This window comes from Ambystoma mexicanum, chromosome 10, assembly GCF_040938575.1.
Source record: "Ambystoma mexicanum isolate Mex_15411 chromosome 10, UKY_AmexF1_1, whole genome shotgun sequence".
Taxonomy (NCBI): domain Eukaryota; kingdom Metazoa; phylum Chordata; class Amphibia; order Caudata; family Ambystomatidae; genus Ambystoma; species Ambystoma mexicanum.
Window position 1 is genome coordinate 237349729 of NC_090932.1, and position 22652 is coordinate 237372380.

Consider the following 22652-nt stretch of genomic DNA (forward strand, 5'->3'; position numbering starts at 1 on the left):
GGTCTTTTGTCTCCATTTGCAGGTGACCCAGGATACGGACAGGCGTGGCTGAGGTCCAGATGCAGGAGCCGACACGGGGAGCGTCCAGCTGCGAGGAGCAGAACAACGCGAAGCGTGAGTTGCTGATCGGGTGTGGTTTAAATAGCTTTGGAAGAAGGTCCAAGTGTGTATCCTTCCACCGATCAGGTATGTATCCTTCCCCGACCACACCCGGTGGAAAGTAGTCCCACAGGTAAAGTAGTTCCATTCAGGCCTCAAGAGGGCCTGGATGTGGCAGCATGGTCTGCATCAGGTAAGTGCATATTAAAACACTTGAACACATGTCTAGCTTTATGAGCCTGGCGCCTAAGGCGCCAGGACAGAGGTCCAACATGAGCCTGGCGCCTAAGGCGCCAGGACTGCGTCCAAAGGGCCCCAGCTTGGGCCCGCTGGCACTCCCCTGGGGGAAATGATGCCTGCCTCTGGGGTTGCTGGGTCGGACCTGGCTCCTTGGAGGTAGGCATCATGACAGTACCCCCCCTCAAGGCCCCTCCCAAGGTTCTTTCCGGGTTTTGGCTTGTTTGGAAATCTCCGGTGAAACCTTTGTACTAATCGAGGTGCGTGGACATGGTTACTAGGCTCCCACGATCTCTCCTGAGGTCCATATCCCTTCCAGTCAACAAGATAGAAGAGTTTTGACTTTACCAACTTGGAGTCTAAAATGTCTTTAACTTCGAATTCTAATTCCCCTTCAATTTGAACTGGATCTGGAGGCTTGTACAATCGGGTTCCTGGTTGTACTGGCTTCAAAAGTGATGCATGAAAAACTGGATGAATACGCATGTTGGACGGTAGATCCAGTTTAAAGGCCACTGGGTTGATTATAGCCTTGATGGGATAAGGTCCTATGAATCTGGGATTGAAGGTTCATGGGCCCTTGAGGGGTAAATGTTTAGTTGCTAGCCATACCTGGTCTCCTACTTGGTAAGGAGGAGTTTTACTTCGGTGCCAATCAGCGTTTTCTTTATACTTTTTCTTGGCTTGCTGTAAATGAGTTGCAGCTTCTTTGAAGGCTCGGGTTATTGTGGAATGCAGATGATTTACTGCGGGCATTTCCAGGGTCAGAGGTGGATCTAGGTCAGAGGTCCGAGGATGGTGACCATACAAAGTATAAAAAGGGGTTTGTCCGGTTCCAGAATGCACTGAGTTGTTGTATGCATATTCTGCGATCCAAAGGATGTCTTTCCAGTTTAACTCGGATTGGTGTAACATGCATCGAAGATATTGCTCGAGAGTCTGATTGGTTCTCTCGGTTTGTCCGTTGGTCTGGGGGTGGTGGCTGGTGGATAACCGCACATCTATCTGTGCTAGTTGGCAACACTTCTTCCAAAAATGGGAGATAAATTGACTTCCACGATCCGAGACTAATATGGAAGGGAAACCATGTATGCGAACTATATTCTCCAGGAATTCCTTGGCCAAGGTGGAAGCTGAAGGCAAACCCTTTAAAGGAATAAAGTGGGCCATTTTGGAGAATAGGTCCACAATTACAAGGATTGTGTTGTAACCAGCACAAGGAGGCAGGTCGGTTATAAAGTCCATAGACAGGGTGTGCCATGGTGCAGGTGGAATATCCAAGGGTTGAAGTAGGCCGGCTGGCCTTTTCTTTTGAGCCTTGTTTTGGGCGCAAATTTATGTCTTTTCTCCAAGAAGGCCACCAGAAGTGGCGTTTGATTTTTTCCTCCGTTTTAGCGATACCAGGGTGTCCTTCCATTAAAGATTCATGATGATGGGCAATAACAAGTTCTTGCAATTCTTTACTTGGCAGAAACAACCGCTCCTGGAAGTAGGGTAAGTCATCCTTAACGGTGTAATGAGGACCCTTTTGACTCCATTCCAGTAAGGTTGAAGAGTCTAGAAGTTGTTTTACTTGCGTTTGGATGTCCTCAATAGTTTGCAATGAAGTTAAGCCTAAGATTCTTTGCTCAGGTATGATGGGCACAGGTTCTAAGCTCGAATTAGGTTCTTCCATGCCAATCCGGGATAAGGCGTCCGCTTTTCCATTCTTGCAGCCAGGGCGATAGGTAATTACAAAATCAAATTCCGCAAAGAATAGAGCCCATCGGAGTTGTGAAGATTGAGCTTTGGCCGTCTTTAAATACTGTAAGTTTCTGTGGTCCGTAATTACGGTGATGGTGTGTCTTGCCCCGAGAAGGTAGTGACGCCAAGCCTTGAAAGCAGATTTAATAGCCAGTAACTCTTTGTCGGTAATTGAGTAGTTGATTTCAGGAGGAGAAAATGTCCTGGACCAAAAGGCCACAGGGTGTAGTTGGTTAGTTTCTGGGTCTCTTTGCGACAGGACAGCTCCCATGGCCGAACTGGATGCGTTGGTTTCCACAATGTAAGGGAGGTCTGGGTGTGGGTGCTTCAATACAGGTGCAGTGGTGAATTTGGTTTTCAGGTCCTGAAAGGCTTGTTCGGCCTCAATAGTCCATTCAAAGCGTTTGTTTTTCTTTAGGAGAGCTGTGATGGGTTGGACTGTTTGGGAAAATTCCGGGATGAATCTTCGATAGAAATTGGCAAAGCCGAGCATGCTCTGAACTCCCTTCACTGAGCTAGGAGATGGCCATTTGAGGATGGCGTCCACCTTTCGCGAGTCCATTCGGACTCCTTGAGGTGTTAGGATGAATCCGAGAAACTCAACTTCTGTGGTATGAAAAACGCATTTTTCGAGCTTTGCAAATAGTCTGTGCTGGTGCAATTTCTCAAGAACTGCCCTAACATGTTTTCTGTGATCGGATTCTGAAGAAGAGTACACCAGGATGTCATCAATATAAACAATGACACAGACATCGATAAGTTCCCGAAGAACATCATTCATAAAGTACTGAAAGGCGGCAGGTGCATTGCACAACCCGAAGGGCATCACCTGATATTCGAAAAGCCCAAATTTGGTGCGGAATGCAGTCTTCCATTCGTCGCCTTCTTTTATACGCACCAGGTGATAAGCTCCTCGGAGATCTAACTTGGTGTACACACAAGCGTCTTTTACCTGGTCGATAAGCTCAGGGATCAGGGGCAGAGGATAATGATTCTTAATCGTTATTTGATTTAGGGCGCGATAGTCTATACATGTTCTAAGGTCGCCCTCTTTTTTCGGCACGAAGAACAGAGCTGAGGAGACAGGAGACTTAGACGGGCGAATAAAACCATTGGCTAGGTACTGATCTAAATACTGACGCAAATGCAGGTTCTCAGGTTCCGTAAGAGCATAAATCCTACTACAAGGTAGTTGAGCATTGGGTACCAGATCGATTTGGCAATCATAAGACCGATGGGGAGGTAACGTGTTAGCCTGTTCTTTCTGAAAAACGTCTTGGAATTCTTGGTATTGTGACGGTAGCTGTACAGGGGTGGAAGTTGCTGAGGCTAGACCCATAGCTGGATTTCTTGGATAACAAGTTGGTTCACAATCAGGAAAACTTATCTTCTTTGCTCGCCAGTCAATTCTGGGATTATGTGTTTCTAACCAAGGAATTCCAAGAATTACTTGATATTGTGGGGCCTTGATCACATCAAACACGATTGCTTCCCGATGTCCATCCTGACCCACCAGTGTCACTTCAACCGTGGAATGCGTTACAGGCCCTGAGGCTATTTCGGTTCCATCTACTGTAGTAATGACATCTTGGGTTACTTTCAGGCGGAGAGGAAGCTTAATCCTGGAAGCCAATTCACGGTCTATGTAATTTCCAATAGCTCCACTGTCGATGTATGCTTTTATGGCATGCAACTGCTGAGGCTGTTTTGGGTCCACGAGCACCATTGGCATGACAAAATGCGAGGTCAAAGAGTTAGTTTTCAAGCTCGGCAAGCGGACCCCTACGCTTGTCGGGCTAGGTCGTTTCCCGAATCAGGTGTCAATAATTCGTTATCAGTAGCTCCAACCACCTTCTTAGGTGGTTTAACTGGACAATTTCGAAGAAAGTGACCGGAAGTTCCGCAATACAGACAAAGTTGCATTTGCCGCCTTCTCTCTCGTTCTTTCTGCGTTAATGGTCCTTTAACACCACCGATTTGCATAGGTTCGGATACGTCGGTATTCTTGGAGTTAGCGTGGGTTTTGATCGGTACTCGGGTTTCATACTTGAACCGATCTGCTTTTCTATTTTGAAGTCTGTGATCAAGTTGAACCACCAAGTCTATGTAGTCTGCGCAGACCTGGGGTGGGTTTACTATCTGAGCTAGAACATCCTTAAGCTCTCCGCGCAGGCCTCGATGAAACAATGTGATCCTTTTGTTTTCTGGCCATCCAGTTTCCACAACCAGTCTGTTAAAGGTGGCAATGTAGGGCAGAAGATCCTGATTACCTTGTCGTAAGGATAGCAGTTCGTTATCAAGGGCCTGTCCTTGAGAGTGTCGAGCGAACAATCTTTCCATGCTGGCCTGGAAGCCCTGAAAATTCTGGAGAATGGGATCATCCTGATTTACCAATGGAATAGACCAATCGGCAGCACTGCCACTGAGGTAAGAAAGTATAAAGGCTACCTTGGTCTGGTCGTTAGGGAAGGCTCCGGGTCTGCATAGAAAGTGTAAACGACATTGGTTCATAAAGACGGCATATTTTTTGGGATCCCCCGCAAAACGTTCAGGCGGGGCCAAAGGCATGTGTCCAGGTAGATTAATTTGTACCGGGTTATTCAAACCCATTGATGTGGAAATGTCTCCGGAATTAGGTAAAGGAGTGTGCCCTGTCTGGGCCTGTAATAACCTTTTGGCTAGGTCATCTGTTCTTTCCTTGGATAGGATCAGTTCTCTTTTGAGAGCGTTAGTCTCCTGGCGGGCTGAGTTCACCTCTGCCCGTAATTCCCCCAAAAGCTGGGCCAGCTGGTCAGTCTCGGAAGTCTCCATAGCGCCCGGGTGGGAAATTGTGGGTAGGCTTCGCGTTCTGTAACGCTCACCTGATTCCCACGGAGGCGCAGGTCTGGCTTCGAGTGCTGATGCTTCTTCAATGGTGAAGCGCAGGACTCTGAAGATGGACAGGAAGGGCCCCTCTACTCTGGCTTCTCTGGCTCGCAGGAATATTCCCCTGTGCGTGAAAAGGGAGTATTACCTACTGACTGAGTTATGCTCAAGCCTCCCACTCTCTTCCAACCCTCCACGATACCCCGTGAAGTCTCACCTTAGGGTCAGGAAGGATGAGCTCTCCATCCTGCTTCTGATGCAGGGGCGCGTTGAAACCCAGTTACTTCACTGGATTGAGGATTGATGGGAGTTCAGGTAAGCTTGACTATTCAGGTAAGGCTCTGTAAAAGTTCTGTTGCAAGTTCAAAAGTCCAAGCTTAATAATAATGTTCATTGTCTTTTTCCCCTTAGGGGGTTCGGAATGCCGGAGATATGGCGCCGACCCGAAGTGAAACGTGCAGTTCCAGTAAATGACAGATAAGTTCTGGATGAGCGCTCGGGTAATGTCTTTGCATTCGCTCATTCAATGTCTTTGTCTCTTTTCCCCATAGGGGCCGGGGTCCGGAAAATGCCTGGAAGCGGCAAGACCCGAAATGAAATGGGAATGACCCAACAGGTAAGTCTTAGAAGTAAACTGAGCTTTTTCCTATTCCCTTCCTTCTCTCACCTTGTTCTTGTCTTTTTCTCTCTAGGCTCTGAAGTGTCTGTGGATCCGGATGATCGCTGCTGAAGATGGTGGCGTCCAGGATAGGTGAGTGAAATGCAGCGCTGCAGCGATCGTAGCGAAATGCTTTTAAAAATTATGTCTTCCTTTTCAGGATCGTCGGTGTGATGTCTCCGTGGTGCTGATTTAGCAGGTAAGGTCTTTTGTCTCCCTTTGCAGGTGACCCAGGATACTGACAGGCGTGGCTGAGGTCCAGATGCAGGAGCCGACACGGTGAGCGTCCAGCTGCGAGGAGCAGAACAACGCGAAGCGTGAGTTGCTGATCGGGTGTGGTTTAAATAGCTTTGGAAGAAGTTGCAAGTGTGTATCCTTCCACCGATCAGGTATGTATCCTTTCCCGACCACACCCGGGTAGAAAGTAGTCCCACAGGTAAAGTAGTTCCATTCAGGCCTCAAGAGGGCCTGGATGTGGCAGCATGGTCTGCATCAGGTAAGTGCACATTAAAACACTTGAACACATGTCTAGCTTTATTAGCCTGGCGCCTAAGGCGCCAGGACAGAGGTCCAACATGAGCCTGGCGCCTAAGGCGCCAGGACTGCGTCCAAAGGGCCCCAGCTTGGGCCCGCTGGCACTCCCCTGGGGGAAATGATGCCTGCCTCTGGGGTTGCTGGGTCGGACCTGGCTCCTTGGAGGTAGGCATCATGACAAGGGAGAGGTAACTTCACCGAGGAATTATCTGTCACGGTCACCGATGATGTTATCTCCCACAGCTAAACATTCTTCAGCTCTCTCGTGTTCATTTATTCATCCCACCCCACGAGGAAATAATATAGACCCTAATGATAGGCCCCACCTAATACTAGGTCAGTGTGCACCGGGTCACTTTGTAATAGGTATGGAAACTTCACTCCAGACCATGAATGCTGCTCTGTTTTCCCTCACAAGATTATATGACACTCTTGACACTAAGTTAAATGCACAACACATGATCATAGTACAACTGCTGCATGAAATAAACTCCAAACAAAGGCAATGTAAAAATTGTGAAATACAGCCTGATGTTCTAAATCGATGATATAAATGCTCTAAAAAGGAAGGTAACACCATCTGAATGTGAAGAAGTCTTGTTGATTGATTGTACACAAAATCAACAAGAAGTTTTCGAACAAAAATGTAAAAACAAAGTCTTATCTACAGTAGAGAGGACAAAAAATATGACAAATGAGAAAAATCTAAATAATGATTCTATTCATATGCCTCTTGAGAACCCAGTGACTGAAACCTGCACACCCATGTAAAGTGGGTGAAAGATGTAGTCTAAAAAAAAAGTCAAAATCTAAAAATCAGGAGGATGCAGCAATGTGTGTCCCTCATAAAATACAAAAGGTAACACCTGTTGTAGAAGATGAAGAACTTCCTGAATGTAGTAATACGCCCTCCTAAAATATCTTTAAAAAAAAGAACAAAGATCTAACTTCTCAGCACGCAAAGACTAAATTAAAAAAAACGAAAAATTTTAAAAGTATGACAGGTTCACAACATTTTCTGCAAGCTCTAACTATGCCTAAATCAGCAGTAGCCACGGCTCTCACTGCCATAGCTCATAAGTATAAAAATGTAAAAATGTCCATCTAATTAGAATGGCAAGAGAACGTGAAACTGTAAATAAATCATTGACATATGAACCTTTAGACACTCCGGTCAAACTGAGCAATGAGCAAAAAATGAAAATTCCAGGAAATGAGGTAAAGAAAAGTGATTCTGTTCAGAGTATATCAGCTGACTGTAATACACAAAAGGAAGTGATGAGGCCGGAATCTGCTGAATCAAATGGTGAAATTCAACTACCAATTGGTGATTGGAGGGGTGAAATTGAGCAATCATTAAAAAGATTAATTTTCCTAGCAAACAAACAAGAGGCGTCATCACAGATAAATAATGGTGAAACATCGAGAACGCCCACAGTGAATACGATCCATCAAGCCCAACACTCACAAACCACAAAGGGAATGCAGGCTACTCCTAGACTTCAAAAGCAAATACTGAAAAAACAAGAATTGAACCATTTGTTATTGCAATACTGGCCTCATCCCTTCAGAACTTTTGATTTAAACAGACAATCTGAAATGAACATCTTGGCTGATGTACCGTCGTTAACTGGAATCTGCTCTGCTGACATTGACCAAATTGAATTTATTCATGAAAGTGATCTATCAGTGGTCAAACTATGGATGAGATCGGGGTTCGTTAAAAATGCAATGTGGTAGGCTAGAGCCGATCTATACGAACTATGCTTTTTGCTATTAAATGAAATGGTAATGAACAACCAGCAGCCCTTAAGAGCAGGAAATGTGTATGCTTCCAAATCAGTGGGATATGCTAAAGAATTGACCTCCAAACAGCAAAGGTGGTCTTCAGTTGAGAATGAACAGAGAGAGGAAGGAACTGACACTAGAACGATGAATTATTAGCTAAGCCAATCTGAATATAAATACTCGGTTGCCTCTTGGAACACCAGAGGTTTCAAGCATTTAACAGCCTCCAAAAACATAATATTATGGGAATTTGACATAATAGCCCTCCAAGAAATTTGGTTGTCAACACCTCCAATTTGGGACAAACATACTATCATTATGATCCCGGCTAGTGTACCAGTGAAAGGCAGGCCTATGGCCGGACTCATGGTAGCTATCAAAAATGTACCCCATATCCAACTGGCACCGTGGAGTTCTCCGAATAGTTTTTTTACAGTTGGTAAAAATAAAAATAGACTCCATGACAATTGGGCTAATAAATTGCTATTGGAATCACTTGGCCATCTCTGACAACCAATTGTTTGAGGCGCTTGAAGATTTGCTAAATCTTACACTCCTTGATCCAAACTGTGGTCATCTAGTATTCACAGGTGATTTGAATATCAACTGTTATGAGCAAAACGGCAAGAATGTTATCCCGGTGGCTAGGAGGTGGAACTCATTAATGGCAGAACGACATTTTTTAAGATTGAATGGTGCCAAAGGAGGTGATATTCCCCCCAATTCGACGTGGCACAGAGGAACACAATCTGCCTTTATTGACTATACTTTTGTAGATAAGGGTTTGTTTAACTGTATCAATGAGTTTAAAATAATCCAGCAAGATAAAAGTGACCATGACATTCAATCTTTTAGATGGTCAATGTGCCAGAATAAGAAAAGTTTTGATAGTTCGTTAGCGTCAAATATGATCTTGAACTCTTTGGACTCCTCCGATGCTAGAATCCCAATCTCACTAAGAAATATGCAGATAGCAAAAACTCTAATCTAAAGAATGAGTCAATCTATGTTGAAGAATTACAAATATTTGCATATCAGAAAAAACATCAGGTGTTAAAGTACCAGAGAAACTTCATGCCTATAGCAATGAAATTGCCTTGCGTAAAACTCAATATAGATATGACAAAAGACAGCTTCAGAATCTGGGTTTGATTGAACGTATATCTCAATTGAAGACGCTTAAATGTAGATATAAAAATTGGATAAAAAGCAGACATGTCCAAATGTAGCAAGATGATGCGGACCTAATGCTTGAAAGGCTGAGATCCAAAAGCTCTTCTAAAATATGGTCATTATTAAAAGAATCTCAGTGTAAAATACAAACTGTGTATCAAATGAACCCGATTTCACAGGAGGTCTGGGCTACATACTATAAAACATTGCATGATGACACGTACACTAAGAGATCTAATATCATCCATGATAACATCCAAGCTATAGTCCCTGTCTTTGATATTGAAGACGTGTTATTTTTTTATATCTAAACTATCAATCTCCAGAGCTCCTGGCACTGATGGGCTATCGAATTACATGATCAAAAAGAACCCTGAGAGTTGGGCCATGATCCTTGTCATAATTCTTGAACATACACTGAGAACTAGATGCATCCCACTGTCATGGAGAAAATCTATCACCATTCCAATCTATAAGAAAGGGCTGAATTCTGATCCAGCAAATTATAGACCCATATCATTGATGGATATACCCGGCAAATTATTTGCTAGATTGCTATTAAGAGATCTGAATAAATGGCTAAATACGAATAACTTGTGTGACCCGAATCAAACGGGATTTGTACCAGGAATTGGCACATCTGTCAATTTACATATTCTGGAAATTATAAAACAACAAGAGCGAGACAAACAACAACCAGTATTTTTGGCATTTATTGATTTTCAAGCCGCTTTTGACTTGGTTTGTAGGAAACTACTAATCAACAAACTATTGATGGCAAAGTGTCCCTCGTACTTGGTATATTGGATTAATGAATTGCATACCAATACAACAGTGCAAATTAGGTTAGCATTAGATGGAACCTTGTCTAACCCGATTCAAACAAGTTGTGGGTTAAAACAAGGTTGCATCTTGGCAAGCACCTTATTTAATTTTTTGTTTCTGATGTCCGGCACGATTTTGGTAATGTTGTCTCAGACGCTCCACATATTGGAAGCCAGATAGTCCCCTGGTTGTTTTATGCCGACGACTTGGTTTTGTTGGCAAAAACTGAGGGGCCTACAAGAACTACTATCGGCACTAACTAAGTTCGCGGATACTAATCTGCTGAAGATAAACCAAAATAAATGTAAAATTATGATGCTAGGCCTAAAAAAGAATTTCACTAAAAAATGGCTCACACAAAATGTCATCATAGATGTTGTGTCCAAGTATAAATATTTAGGAATACAAATCAGTAACGATAAAAATGATAAACCTTATTGTAGAGAAGTAGAACAAAAAAATCGAACTAGTATTGCCCAAACCAAACCATTTTTGGCCAAATACGGCAAATTTTCGTTGTCTCCGGCGATAATCTTTTATAAAGAAAAGATCACCCCGATCCTGACGTATGCAGCAGAAACGAGAGATATCATTCCAGAGAAAACTTGGCAAACTTTGGAGGGACGTTACTGGAAAACAATATGTGGTGTGCCAACAACGATATCTATGTGCTTAATTCGCCATGAGTTAGCAATTACATCTCTGTATGCCATATATTGCTGGAAGGTTTTATCGCTATATCGAAAATACATGATATTAGTAAATTCAAATAATGTGATGGCAAAAATGGGCAACCATATGCTGGAATCTATGAAGAAAAGAATTTGTAAATGGCGTAATTGGTTAGATCAGATTATGGAGGAAGCAGACATCGATAAGGATCTGCTTATTTCAAACCCTCAAAGAGGCAAGAAAAAGCTATGGCTGTTTGACTGGATCACCACAAGAGATGCCTGTTTAAAACTAAGAGTCTTTAAGGAACAAGCATATGAAATTAAAGGATTATACAAAACAGAACAGTATTTGTTAAAATATCCTGACCCGAAAAATAGATTTGGCTATTTGCGATTGAGACTCAATCTTTACATGACCAATGAAGTAAGATTCATGAGAAAACTCACAAGTAATGATGATTGTAGATTTTGTAAAGTACTAGGTCAGAGAGAATTGCTAAAACATTTAATTGTGGAATGTGATGAGCTGAGTGAAAGAAGAATAATATGTTTCAAACATATGTATGTTGGACGAACAATCTTGAACTCTGAAACTCTATAGGACTCTCTACATAATAGCCAGACTCCACAAATGAATATGGCAATGGTACTATTTACTCAATCACTCATGCTAAGTGAACAGTCTGATGTAATTGATCCTAATAAGATGTTAATGCCGAAAAGAAGAAGAGAGTTAAAAGTGGCTGTTAAAATGCTTGAATAGAAAAACATATTTAGTCAAAGCTCTGTAAATGAAGATTGTGTTAAATTGATTATTATGTTGTGCTCATTTTAAAGAAAGAAAAGGGTTTAATGACTGTTAAAACAAAAATAATTAATTGTAAAGGTATATGATATACAAGTTTTCTTTTTGTGTTTTTGTTATTTTATTTTGACGTAAATATTTTTAACAATGAAGATTTTATCTGCTTGTTGTGATACATAATCGATTTATAATTTGAAAGGCTGTAACGTTTTTTCCTTGCAGCTATATCAAATAATGTTGTTTTTTTAAAAAAAATGGGTACAACATACAGCTGCAAACCAGATTTTCATAATTCATAGTCTCCAGACAAATCTCGGTGTCTACGACCCAGGCTCTGAGATTGTATCGGAAGTGCAATGCTATTGCTACAACTGCACATGTGGCGATTACACTACACTGATAACACGAGAGAATAGGCGATTCCTTTTGCAAAGTACAAGAAACATGGAATCGGTGGATTCATGAGCTCTGCCTCTAAACTCCATGATTATCCATAACTGAAGAACTTTAACTCTATTTAAAGGCTTAATACGTTTCAAAAATCGGTACACAAAAACATAATCAAGCCGATTCATGGAATAAATGTGTGCCGAAAAGGGGAGCGCAAGCGTGAAAATCGCAGCGCAAGCGTGAAAATCGCAGCGCACGCGTGCCAAAGCCGTGCACATCGATTCATGGAATTCAGTGCGCGTGTAAATCCTGGGATGTGCGCTAAATTCGTGGGTGGCGCACATGTCATTAAATGGTATGTGCTACACGTACAGGGAAAGCGCACATAGCGCAGCGCACACAACAAAAGTGGGTGGAACACGGGGCGTAACACGTGGAATGGGGAACAACGCGTGAAAATGTGGGCGTTACGGGGGAAGTACAGGAGGTAAATGCTTGCAACGCCCACACGCGAGCCAACAACACGTATTCATGGAATCTGCATCTGCAAAGGAGACGGCCTTGTGAAGACATGAAGAACATACATGTAAATATGAAGAAAGACATGGATGCACAAGCACATATCAGTACACCATGCAGTGTAGAATCCAACAACAATCCCCACTAGGGATGTACACACAGTTTTGACTACAGACTGCCCACACAACTCATGGGAGCCCAATTTCACTGTGTAAGTTACTGTCACTTGGTCACACCCTTTGCAAGCCCATGGAAAGGGAAAGCAGGAGGGGTGTGTGTGTCAGGAAACCAAGCATCTAACCCAAAGACAGGACAAGCCTGCATGTGCCCAGCTGGAATACACAGTGGATGCCCAAGGGAGCCACACAAAGCAACACACTGTAAAAAAAAAATATAAAAAAATAAAAAAATTAAAAATGGCCATGTGTGGATCGGAGGGGTGTGGGGGGGAGGCCACCCAGGAGGTTCGAGGTACAGGGTGCACCCCAACACCCACATGCGAGGATGTTGAGAGAAAAAAATACCTCCATGGGATCATGGCCTGTACGGCTACGCTACAGTGGGAGAACTGCCATCGCTCTCTTCACCCTCTGCTGCTAGGTGAGGGTGTGTAGGAGGTGGCCGTGATATGCGAGGCAGCCCACGCAAAGCGCTGGTATGGTCCTCCATGGCAGCAAGCATGCAGGTCTGGAAGCTTTGGCTCTGCAGGATGATGGTACGGAGATCCCCATTCAGCACCTCACGGGTTGCCCGCATTTCAGCCTGCATGGCCTCGCGTGATGCCCGGATCTCCGCACGGGTTGCCTGGAGCTCAGCTGAGAGTGCACGTGTGAGCTGCTCCAGCTGCTGTTCTGACCTAAAATTCCGGGAAGCCTCAAGTTCACCCAGAGTATTCCTGAGGAACCCGTGTTCTAACCTCAGGGCTTCCCTGTGGGCCTGTGACTCTACAGATATGGCTTCGCGCAGAGCCTCCAGTCCAGCCCGTCAGTCCCTGTTGACGCCAACATGTACTCCCTGTGTGAGTGGCAAATGGAGTCTGATGCCTGATGCTGGAGCTCCATCTGCCTTTCAGGGGGGAGAATGGAAGTGGCCACCTTATCCATTGCCTGAGCCATCATTTCACACGATGCTCCCTGTTGTGCTGCAATACTGTACATGGAGTTTTTCCACACTGTATTGCCTGGTGGCGCATGGCCACCGCGTTGACGGGCACCACACCTGTTTGGGGAAAGGCGATCTGCACCTTGCTGTGCTGGCACTGCCTGAGGCTGCAGGACTGCATTCCTCCTTTGATCTGCTGGCCCAGGAACAGGAGGAAATATTGTGGAGTGTGACCCTGCACCCGTAACCACCAAAGGTGGACTTACCAACACTGAAATCCCCATAGAGGGGTCTACCCCCGTGCAGGTGGGTTGGACAGAACAGCATCCCTGCCAGAAACACTCACCTGCGACAGCACATATGTCTCACTGTCTGATTCAACACCTGATTCATAGAGGTCTGTGGAGGAGTACCCAGAACACCCCTGGACAGCATGGTTTGTAGGATAAATGGGTTGTCACCCACCACCACCCCCCGTCCTCCAGTGGTGCCCGGTTGTGGCTGTGATTCCTCCTGTGTCTGCACCATCTCCTCCTCCTCAACAGCATCAAGTGCCTCATCACCTGCAAAAACATGAAAGATAACAAATGGAAACAGGCATGAGTACCATAGCACACACATAGGCCTGATGAGGCAGAGATCCAGTACATAAATTACACATGTCCCACATGACTATAACCATGGCATGCATGCACTGTCAATGAGTTGGAAGGGGAGGCAAGAAGCAGACACTGAGGATTCCAAGATGTAAAAGCAACACATGTGCTGCATGCTGGATAGCACTGGCATCACACATTAGCCTGTGAGTGGCATGTCCAATACACATACATGACACATGCCAACACACAGATGGCACGTAGCATAGACATGGTACATTTGGCAAGTACAGCCATATGGTAGGAAATAAGTACTGTCACCCATCCATGTGAGATGGACATCATGAGATACAACATGCAAAATTGTGTGACATGCATGAGCCACACGCTGCTACATATTCAGGGTTCAATTTTACAGTGATGGCAGGCAGATGGATACATCAATGGTTGGTCACTTCAGCATGACAGAAGACAACAGTCATGTTCAACATTCAAACAGGGCCCAAAAATGATTGTGTGCAGGCCATTACTCAGTCAGTCTGAATGGTTAAATCATTCCCATAACAAGGTAATAAATGCGGGCCATTGTGGGGTGTAATCTATGACAGAAGCATGTCACATTTGTGGCAGTAGGGCAGCAAAATGTGTTGTAAAAATGGCAAGGATTGAAACAATCCGGCTGAATGAACAGGAAAACATTTTGAACAATGTTGTTGCAAGATGACAGATGAAGGGCAACTGCAGTAATCTGGTGCAAATTGGCTACTGTGGTCAGAAGGGATACTGTCACACCCAAACCCAAGGCCAGGGAATGGTTTGGAGAAACCACATGGGTGACCCATACCAGTCATGACTACACACCCTCACCTGGCACTCAATCAGAACACATCACCCAAGCAACATACACATGGATCACACACACATGCATGGGCACTCACCAGACAATGCTTCAAGATCTGGTAGGTCTCCCACGCCTCAGATCTGTTCCTCTGTGACGAAGGTTCCAGCGACAGACTCATGTTCAATGGGTTGGTCGTTCTCTGGTGGAGACCCACCGCCAGTCACCAGAGTAGAGGCATGATTGGAAGCCAGCTTGCTCTTTGCTCTGCTTTTCAGATCATTCCACCGCTTGTAGCAATCATCAGCTGTGCGCCTCACAAATCCAAGGGCACTAATGGTGTCCGCGATGGTCTGTCAGTGGGCCCTTCGCTGAGAAGGCGTAGTCTTGCATCCTGCAGTCACCACCATTTCGCGTCTATGTGCCAACACATAGGCCACAAGTGCATCTAGTTCGGCGTCATTGAAGCTAGGCTTCCTTGACGTGCCGGAGTGTGTAGCAGTGTCTGGGGTCCCAGCCTGTAGTGCAAGAGCACGCTTCTTCTTCTTGGAAGGTGGTGTGGATCCTGAGCGGCTTATGCCGCTCTTTGGTAGGGGCAGAAGCGCAGGTGGACTGGGTACTGTAAGTTTGCGAAGGCACAATGACCAAAGATCTCGGTGCAGGCATTGGCTGCAGGGTGATGTTGGCAGGACCAACCTCGGTGTGATGGACTTGGACCGACACTGTCCCGGCTAGGAGACTTGGAGCTGGGGTGGATTGAGTTGCAGCTGCCCCTGCAGCCTCCTCACCCTGGCTACTTGGGGCAGCAGATGACATTGCTGCCCCAGATCCACGTGGCCTGGTGACAGCAACTTTCACCGCCACACGTGGCTTAGACTTGGTGACCTGGAAGTCAGCTTGGGAGTCATCCTGTGCCGGTTCAGTTGACAATAAGGGCCGGTTTAACAAGGGCTGAGCTGGGATGGTGTCAGCTACATTTCCCACAACCATTGGGGGGGGGCATACATGGCCCCGATTGTCCTCCTCACACTGGCCTCTTGGGGCACCCTGCACATCCTGGCCACGTCCCCTACCGCGCCCACCTTTTGGAGGTCGGCCACCTTTGCCTCCCTTACTGCTTGGTCACCTCCCAACTATGGCACTGATGTTGTTGTGCGTATGGGAGTTGCAGTAAACAATTGTCCTGGGCAATTGGGGTGAAAGGGGTAGGGTACTAGATGGAATTCGTACCCTAGTGCTCTAGCAAGGCTGTCTGTGACCCCTGGGGGAAGATGACGGGTCACGCAACGCACAGGCACCCCAAAAACAAAATTAAACATGCACGCAACCCCTGCACTACGCTGTGGCACCCAGAAACACGAAAATAAGTGTACGAGTGATACACGCAGCCTACAATGACCTCTGAAGGGGTACGCGACACACGGGGGCAACCACAGTTGGAAAATACGTGCGCGACTCACCGTCTGCCTGGAAAAAGAACGTAAAAAAGGCGCACGTGTGCGCGTTGGCAACACCCCCGCCAAAAGAAGAAATGAACGCTCTCTGAGGAAACGGGGAGTACGAACTGGAACCATTGTGAAGTAATTGCATGTGAACCGACAAGAAGTACAAGAATCACCCGCTCGCTCTCCACAAAAAGCACGTACAAGAAAATGGCGTCCTACGTGTACCTTTTATGCCAGCCCACACGTGCCACGTCACGTACGCGCTATGGGACTTTCCTCCAATTACACGCAGTGCCACCCGGACGTGCATTTTTTTCACGTGTACAATGAACATGCATCCATGTTGTGGGAAACGCCTGTGCGCGTTATGTCACAGACGCGCTTACGCACTAAGGGCCTTTCCTCGAATTACATGCTGACATGCACTTTTTTCACGTGCCAAATCTCTCCGTATCAAGCTGGCCACGCGACAACACACGGAAGACCACGCTTCTGCCCAAAAGGCCATTTCCCTGCCCCTCATAGCCCCGAGCACGCTCCCACCTGTCTGCTGCTGCCTGCCTGCCTGCTGCCCACGTGCCCTGCTATTTGGTGCCTGCACGTCAGCCATCTGCAGGGGTCCAGTTGCTGTGCCCACCCCTGCTGGAACAGAAGACTCCCGACTGGGATACCATTGCTCCACAGCCCAGCCCCACGACCCAGTTGCCCACCCAAACCCGCCTCGGGGGTCACCATGTCGGGGCAAACACCATCCGAGACCACTGGTGACCCCCAGCCAGAGAGGCAGAGGGCCACCAGCTTCAGTGAGAAGGAAGTTGGTGTCCTGGTGGAGCAAGTTCTGGGGCATTATGATGCCCTCTTCACACCATCGCGCGCCGACAAGGAAGGACGGGAGAGGATCTGGGAGGACGTAGTGGTTGCCATCAATGCGGAGGAGGTGGCAACCCGCGACACCAAGCACGTCCGGAAGTGCTGGGAGGACTTCGGGTCCAGGACCCTCAACAAGGCCCGGCGCCTCATGAAGGCAGAGGATGCAGAGGGGGAGCGTGCATCCTCACCAACAGCCTGACCAACATCCAGATGAGGGTCCTGGAACGCATAAGCCCAGCGCTCCACGCCCAGATCCTTCGGAGGAAGACCCGTCTGGAGTCGAGCGGTAAGTGGCCATGCATTGCTGTGTGAAACAGGGCATGTTGCAGTGTGCTGGTAGTGAGCTACTTGCCTGTATGTGTAACATAGGCCATGTATGGATGTGTGTGTGCAGGGACATCATGGTAATGCATGTGAGACCAGTAATGCGTGAACCACATGGACGGTGCATGTGTTCCAATGCAACATGGGGAGCAGCATGCGGAATGCACACTTGACTGCATGCCTGTCCCTGTTCTTGGACATGGATGGGGGCTGACAGATGGGTGCTGCTCTCATGTACATGTATGGTGTACATGTCTGTGTGTCTGAAAAGCGTGTGTGTGACTTTGAAACGCCATGGATGCATGACACATGTCTGTGACGATGTGTAGATTCACTTATGCAGTCGAGTCACCCTTGTATCCACTGTGTCTGTGGTGTACGAGCCATGATGCATGACCCTCCGGTGATGTGTGTGCATGGGATCAGTATGAGCCATGATGCATGTGAGTTTTAAGGCAACATTTATGTCAATAGAGACCCTTGTACATGGATGCTGATGTTGATTGCAGGCGCCGTCCCTGTTTCTGCATGTGTGTTGCCTGCATTGACCCATGTGTTGTGGAGGGACAGGATGGAAGTGACGTTTCACAGTGCCACTCATGTGTTATTGCTTCCTGTCTAGGGGACTATTGTACAGTATCCTGATGCTTGTGTGCTATGTCTCCCTCTACGCACCCTCGAGTGAAGAAGAGGGCGGAGACGGCGCTGTGGAGCACAGCGCTGGGGATGCCTCCACCGGGCGGTGACGCAAGGCCCAGCCACCCTCCCAGGAATTGCCATCATCCGGGAGGGAGGGGACTGGTGCCGCGTCTGCCACTACGGCTGTAGCGGAAGGGCCGGGTGAGCCCCCACAGGGGCTTGCAATGGCAGAAGACGGTGCAGAGACATCCAGGTTGGTGGTCTCCGCAGAGGAGGAGGAGCCCGCTACTGAGCCGCAGATGGGGCCTGGTGGGGGTAGTACCACTGGTGCAAGTGGTGCAGTCCAGAGCCAGGGTCAGGAGGCAGCACAGGTCGCCGAGGAGGGGCCTGTGCATGTCGCTGTCCCTATGACTGCACCATCATGCACCAGCAGGGATGCCCCGTCCCAGGCCCGTCCGCAGGTAGGGGGGAGGCCCACTTCATCTGGCTCCCCACTACCTGCGGACGAGGAGTCCGATGACCGTATGGGCTCCGTCCTGATTGGTGTCGCGTTGCGCACGCGTGCCATTCGTGATGACGTGCGTGCTTCCTGGGGGGACCACGCATGCCATCACGAAGAGCTGCGTGGCAACGTGGCACAGTTGGGAGGGGCCATGGTCGGAGGGTTCCTACATGTGTCGCGCACTCTGGCGGACCTCTCCTCCTCTGTGGAGACTATGCGCCAGTCGTTCTCCCTGCCGTCTTCCGGCCCAGATTCCACCAGGGCCCCCTGTGGACCTGGCCTGGCCAACACAGCCAGCTTGGTGGAGATCCCATCCCTACCACAGTCGGTAGTCGGCGGTCCAGCAGGGGTGGACACCCCACTAACTGGAGACCAGCAGATGGAGGATGTGCAGGCATCACCGGACAGGGCACATGGACAGCAGCAGCAGCAGGCTCAAGGTGGGAGCGATGATGGCTCGGGGCCATCAACATCAGAGGGGCAGGCATCGGCCAGAGGGCAGGAGGACCCTGGAATGGGAGTGTCTTCCGTGTGGCTGTGGTTGGGCCAGCGGATAGGTGCAGAGCGGCGGCGTGCGGAAGCTGCGCGGCTCACCATGGTCAAGGCGGAGTTCTCCATGTGCCGGGTGTTGAGGCGGGCTGAGTGCCTCGAGGCAACTCGCAGGAAGTTGGAGCAGGCCATGACTGCATCCCCGCCAGACCTCGGGGCCAGGGCAGAGGCCCACCTCCAGGCAATTGACATGGAGTTTGATGATGCCCTGGCCCACGACATCACAGAGTGAGCGGTAGGACTTGCCCGCCGCCATTGTATATAGTTAGTTAGTGTTAGGTTTCCTTTCTGTTTTTATTTCTTTTGGGACGCTTGGACAATGCCCCACGTTTTTTATATAGTTCTTCATTAGGTATTTTTTTTTTTATAAGTTTCATTTAATAGATTGGGCACATGGACCCTGGATTTGTACTTTGTAAATAGTTTGACATTGGATTTGGCTTCTTATTAATATTTTTTCCATGGATCAATGTTTTTTTCTTGTTTTTCCACTTTGGATTTGTTTTGCCGGACTGACACTTTGGACACATGCTTTTGGATTGATTTGGATTTTGCTTTCATGCTTTTTTGGTTTATATTTTGAACATGCAGATTTTCATTATTTATTTCAATTTTTGTGTTTCATTTAATTCCCTTGCTTTTGTGTTCAATACATTTTTATTTCCTACTTCATTGTCTGGTATTCTCTCTTTGGTTTCATGCATGTCACGATGTGTGTTTTCTCAATCACATGGACCCATTGTGTGGGTGTGACGGAAATGTGTTGATGTCCATACTTTCCATTTGGGATGTGTCATGTAATGGGGATTTCATTGTGGGCTGGATGTAATACCTGGTTGTGTGTTTGGAGTGGGGTGGCGTGGGGTGTGATTTGGGCATGGTTGTGGATCGTCATGACATGGGGGCGGGGGATATGAGTCGGGGCCTGCTGGCAGGTGCCCGTCACTGCTGGGTGGATGAGTGGGTGGGGGAACATGAGTCGGGGCCTGCTGGCAGGTGCCTGTCACTGCTGGGTGGGTGAGTGGATGGGGGGGACATGAGGCGGTGCCTGCTGGCAGGTGCCTGTCACTGCTGGGTGGAAGAGTGGGTGGGGGACATGAGTCAGGGCCTGCTGGCAGGTGCCTGTCACTTCTGGGTGGGTGAGCGGGTGGGGTGACATGAGTCGGGCCTGCTGCCAGGTGGCCGTCAATGATGGGTGGGTGAGGGATTGCAGGGGGACATGAGTCGGGGCCTCCTGGCAGGTGCCCGTCACTGCTGGGTGGGTGAGTGGGTGGGGGGACATGAGTCAGGGCCTGCTGGCAGGTGCCTGTCAATGATGGGTGGGTGGGGTGCAGGGGGACATGAGTCGGGGCCTGCTGCCAGGTGGCGGTCAATGATGGGTGGGTGAGGGGGTGCAGGGGGACATGAGTCGGGGCCTGCTGGCAGGTGTCCGTCACTGCTGGGTGGGTGGGGGGACATGAGTCGGGGACTGCTGGCAGGTGCCTGTCACTGGTGGGTGAGTGGGTGGGGGGACATGAGTCGGGGCCTGCTGGCAGGTGCCCATCAATGATGGGTGGGTGGGGTGCAGGGGGACATGAGTCGGTGCTCACTGGTGCATGGTGACATGTGGGCTGGCTGGGGGGCATGGCCAGGATGGATGGGCTGCCTACAGGACATGACCAGGGGTGCAGGGTAGTCCCCTGTGGTGTGGGCTTCCTGCAGGGGCTGAGGAGGGGGTAGAGGACCCACACTGCCAATTCACGTGTGAAACTCCCCGCACACCCCTCAGAATACACGTACCCCGCTCGCACAGGGCCTATCGTGTGTGGTTCTCCACACGCACCCCCAAAATACACGTACCCCGCTCGCTTAGGGCCTATCGCGTGTGATTCTCCACACACACCCCGTGATACACATGCTCCGCTCCCACAGGGCCTATCGCGTGTGAAACTTCCCGCGCACCGCCGAAATAGACATACCCCGCTTGCACAAGCCCTTTCGCGTGTGATTCTCCCCGCGCACCCCTCAGAATACATGTACCCTGCTCGCACAAGGCCTATCGCGTGTGGTTCTCCACGAGCACCCCCGAAATACACGCACCCCGGTCGCACAGGGCCTATCGCGTGTGATTCTCCACGCGCACCCCCGAAATACACATACCCCGCTCACACAAGCCCTTTCGCGTGTGATTCTCCCCGCACACCCCTCAGAATACACATACCCTGTTCGCACAAGGCCTATCTCATGTGGTTCTCCATGCGCACCCCCGAAATACACATACCCCGCTCGCACAGGGCCTATCGCGTGTGATTCTCCATGCGCACCCCCTGAAATAGACGTACCCTGTTTGCACAGGGCCTATCGCGTGTGAAACTTCCCACGCACACGAGAAATACACGTACCCCGCTCGCACAAGCCCTTTCACGTGTGATTCTCTCCACGCACCCCTCAGAATACACGTACCCCACTCGCACAAGGCCTATCGCATGTGGTTCTCCATGCGCACCCCCGAAATACATGTACCCCGCTCGCACAGGGCCTATCGCATGTGAAACTTCCCGCGCACACCAGAAATACATGTACCCCGCTCGCACAAGCCCTTTCGCGTGTGATTCTCCCTGCGCACCCCTCAGAATACACGTACCCCACTCGCACAAGGTCTATCGCGTGTGGTTCTCCACGCGCACCCTGAAATACACATACCCTGCTCGCACAGGGCCTATCAAGTGTGATTCTCCACGTGCAGCCCCGAAATACACATACCCCGCTCGCACAGGGCCTATCGCGTGTGATTCTCCATGCGCACCCCCGAAATACACGTACCCCGCTCGGACAAGCCCTTTCGCGTGTGATTCTCCCTGCGCACCCCTCAGAATACACGTACCCCACTCGCACAAGGCCTATCGCGTGTGGTTTTCCATGCGCACCCTCGAAATACACGTACCCCGCTTGCACATGGCCTATCGCGTGTGATTCTCCACGCGCACCCCCGAAATACGCGTACCCTGCTCGCACAGGGCCTATCGCGTGTGATTCTTCACGCGCACCCCCGAAATACACGTACCCCGCTCGCACAGGGCCTATCGCGTGTGATTCTCCACGTGCACCCCCGAAATACACATACCCCGCTCGCACAGGGCCTATCGCATGTGATTCTCCCCACGCACCCCTCAGAATACACGTACCTCGCTCGCACAGGGCCTATCGCGTGTGATTCTCCACGCGCACCCCCGAAATACACGTATCCCGCTCGCACAGGGCCTATCGCATGTGATTCTCCACGCGCACCCCCGAAATACACGTACCCCGCTCGCACAAGCCCTTTCACGTGTGAAACTTCCCGCGCACCCCAGAAATATACGTACCCCGATTGCACAAGCCCTGTCACGTGTGATAATTCAAGCGCACCCCAGAAATGCATGTTCCCCGCTCGCGTGATTGCAGTGTAGCGGACCTGTAAACTGGTCCGGGGTTAGCACAGGCCTTTGCGCTGCATTGG